Source organism: Calidris pugnax, unplaced genomic scaffold (assembly GCF_001431845.1).
Source record: "Calidris pugnax isolate Ruff unplaced genomic scaffold, ASM143184v1 scaffold103, whole genome shotgun sequence".
Lineage (NCBI taxonomy): Eukaryota > Metazoa > Chordata > Aves > Charadriiformes > Scolopacidae > Calidris > Calidris pugnax.
This window is the reverse complement of record NW_015090990.1, coordinates 17,490,115-17,493,900: the sequence shown is the minus strand read 5'-3', so window position 1 is coordinate 17,493,900 and position 3,786 is coordinate 17,490,115.

The following is a 3,786-nucleotide window of genomic DNA, read 5'->3' as shown; positions in this document are numbered from 1 at the left end:
TAACAATTTCTACAGCTTGTATTGGATGCAATAAAAAAGGGCAATTTAGAAGGGGACAAACTTATCAAAGCAACACTTGAGGAAAGCAGACTTACAGCAGTGATAGTATAGGATTGAGGCTCTTACTCCCACAAAGTACCTTCCTTTGCAGAATGCTAACTTGGACAGACAAACAATTTAGCAGATCCAATTAGCAGATTTGATTTATCTCACCTCTCAATTCAAACGTGCATGTTCCACCTACTGCTGCAGCATTCTCTCATATCATCCAAGGAATCCAAAATAGAGATCTCTGTACTAGTGTTTGCTCTCTGATTTGCCTTCATACCAAAGCGTGCTGCATAAGCAAGTAAGAGTGAGATGAAAAGAATTCTAACGACAAGCACTGCAGAAGTGCTGGCAGCTCAGACTCCACCTTGAACAAAGACTTCAGCCCTACCACGAAACAGTAGAAGGAATTCTAGAAAGATCAACAAAACCACGAAGGAGGAAAGTATTTTACATACGCTGGAATAAAACTTTTACTAACTAATGATAGTTGTAGCACATAATTATCTACAAATACATGGGAAATCTAAGAAGTAATTAAAAGAAATTATGAGAATAGTAAAAAGGCTATAGCTAACGGAAATGTCATTACAGTAAAGGAAAATGTAATGGCACCTTTAAGCAGTGAGCTCTATCGGAGTATGGAAAAACTTCCCAATCCCTGAAAAATTTGAAATCAAACTGAAAAGCTGGTTGGCGACAATATACAAAAATACACTGAAGCCATAAAACTGCTGAAATTATAAAAACATTATATGAATTATCCATTATTTTACATGTTTTACAGAGATATGTGAGCTGCTAAAGCACAGGTGTTTTGGTAAGAAAAAAAAAATTATACCTGTGCTCTTAAACTTGGAACTTTGTGTGGCAATGATGATTCCACCAGGCATATATGTAGGAGTCAAACTATGGAGGAGGTGATACTGATTTGAAGAAAAAAGTAGGTGGTCTGCCCTCATGATGTACTTGCCTGCCCCATCTCCAACTGCCATAGAAATAATATTAAAAATAAAAGACAATATAATTTTTAGATTATTTGGAATACTCCTGCAAAATTTTTAAGCAGGATATTTGGAGCAGAAAAGGACATCACATTGTTTAGCTTCTGCTTTCAACACTCAGTTCTTTGATCCCAATCGTCTCCTTAAAAGTTTCCCGTCAAAAACATGCTACAGACAGTTTGATGTATACGTTTTACTCCTACATTTTTTATATGAAGTCACTCATTGAACTAACCAGCTTCTGAAAATAAAATAAAGAACGTGAATAAAAAAGCTCAGATCAATCAGTTAGTTTAGTGCCAACTAAACTAAGAACAGTATTTGATGTTTGTTTTAAAATTTATACGGTGTCTTCAAAATTAACTATCTTTCTGTCAAATATTGTTATCCTACCTCAGCTCATGAAAGGATTTCTGAAATAGTTTCCATTTGACCTACATATCAGTTGCTCTTTTATGTTCTCACTTGTGCACATCCTATTCCATTGCATACACTAGGCATCCCTACATTGCCATTTCATCGACAACCTCTGATGAAAAGAACAGCCCGAGTGCAACACCAGCAGTTACTGAGAAACTACACAATAAAACCAATGCTACTTTAAAAATTCAATGTTATTTATACATCTCTTCATTAGGTGAGAAGCTTAAGAGTTACTTAATTTAATGTTTTTAATCTCCTTTTTCTCTACTGATCTTTATATTCCCTCACATCCCACGTTTCTTCACAAGCCTCCTGGCAACATCCCCCAGGCAAAGGCTTCCTGGAGCAGATTCTCAAGTGGAGCAATGACAGCTTTACATCAGCTGAGCATCTTTTTATTACACACACATTATTGGTCGAAGGCACTGTTGGCCTGTCTGCAGTGTCACACTCTTTGCTCAGAAAAGCTGCAACTCCTCCTCCAAAATAAAAGTCATGCCAAAAAATCCTTAAATTAAAACAATTATATTCATCAACAGAATACAAAATTTTCAGCATTAACGGACAGCCACCAGCTGCAGTTGCATAAATTATAAAATGCGTAGTCACCATATTTAGATGTTCCAATAAATATCATTCCTCTCTGCTGCCATCTACAGATAGATACCAAATTTTTTAAAATCTACTTTTCACTTCCAGAGATATATGATCTCAACATGCCCTACAAACCAGCTCACCCCAAACATGTATTACCTCAGCATATTAGAAGCTCCAGGCAAAGCTGACCCCAGGTCACAGGTATTTAGATGTTGCCACACTGCATGCTGAATGATGCTTGATTGCAGATGTTCTGCAGCCTGTGCAAAACACTCAGCTGGGAATTAGGTGCTCATGTTTCCTGTTCAATGCACAGGAAGAGTTAAATTGTCCACTGATGCCCCTCAGAAGTCAGACGAGCTGCCAAAAGTGAAAAGGAGATCCTAAGTCTCTAGTATCGATATCTTAAATACCTTTTCTTGAGTCCCTAGAATATCTAATGCCTACTGGTTGCAGCATTGTTACCTGATGCCTTCTCCAGGCACCACATACCCACTTTTACAGCTGTATGTTTTAACCGGGAGGCTACCAAGTCAGTTTCCCCTGTCTGTATAAAAACAAAACTCAGTAAAACAAAGTGGTATGTTTTCAGCGGACTGATACCTTCAGATGCACAGTGAAGGCAGCGTAACTCAGTAAGACTGCTGATCTGCATTAAATGACCGTGTGCCCGTTAAGTATGCAACGCTATGTCTGCTTACAGCCCAAAGTTAATGTGTCATTTGATATACAGTAAATTGCAAAGGGAAAACAATGTTGAAAAGCAGACTGCTGCCTTTTTAGTATTTTTATATATATATATCTACAGCAGAGGGCTACAAAGATGATTAGGGGCCTGGAGCATCTCCCTTACAAGGAGAGGCTGACGGACTTGGGTCTTTTTAGTCTAGAGAGGACTGAGGGGGAATCAACACCTATAAATACTAAGAGGGTGGGTGTCAAGAGGATGGGGCCAGTCTTTTTTCAGTGGTGCCCAGTGATGGGACAAGGGGAAATGGGCACAAACTTGAATATGAGAAGTTCCACCTAAACATGAGGAGGAACTTCTTCGAGAGTGCCAGAGCACTGGAACAAGCTGCCCAGGGAGGTGGTGGAGTCTCCATCTCTGGAGACACTCAAAACCCACCTGGACACGTTCCTGTGCAACCTGCTCTGGGTAGACCTGCTTTGGCAGGGGGTTGGACTAGATGATCTCCAGAGGCCCCTTCCAACCCATATCATTAGCCCACATGGCGTGCTCCTGCAGAGCACCCTCCCTACAGAGGTTTGAGCCCTTCAAACCCCTCCAAACGTTAAAATACCTCAGCGTTTTGTTGTAAAACGTGCTTTGCTGCCGGAGCTGTCTATGCATGAAAAGCAAGGAACGCGCAATTCCCGGGGCGCTACTGAAGCCCCTCACGGTGCAGCCGCGCGCTCCGCCCGCTCTGGGACGGGCGCGCGCCCCGCGCCTCAGGCAGCCCCCCGCCTCGCCTCCCTCCTCAGGGCCCGGCCGAGGGTCGACACCCGCCGCCCCGGGGAGCCCCCCGTCGCCTCTGACCGCAGCGTGGAGGGGCGAGGCGGGGGGAAGGAAGGCGGCGGAGCAGGGGAAAGCCCCGCGGCCGGGAGGCGGCGGCTGCCGAAGCCGGCGAGGTGTGAGGGCGGGGCGCGAGCTGCGCGGCGGGGCGGGGCGCGAGCTGCGCGGCGGGGCGGGGCCGAGGGAAGGGAAAGAGGAAGG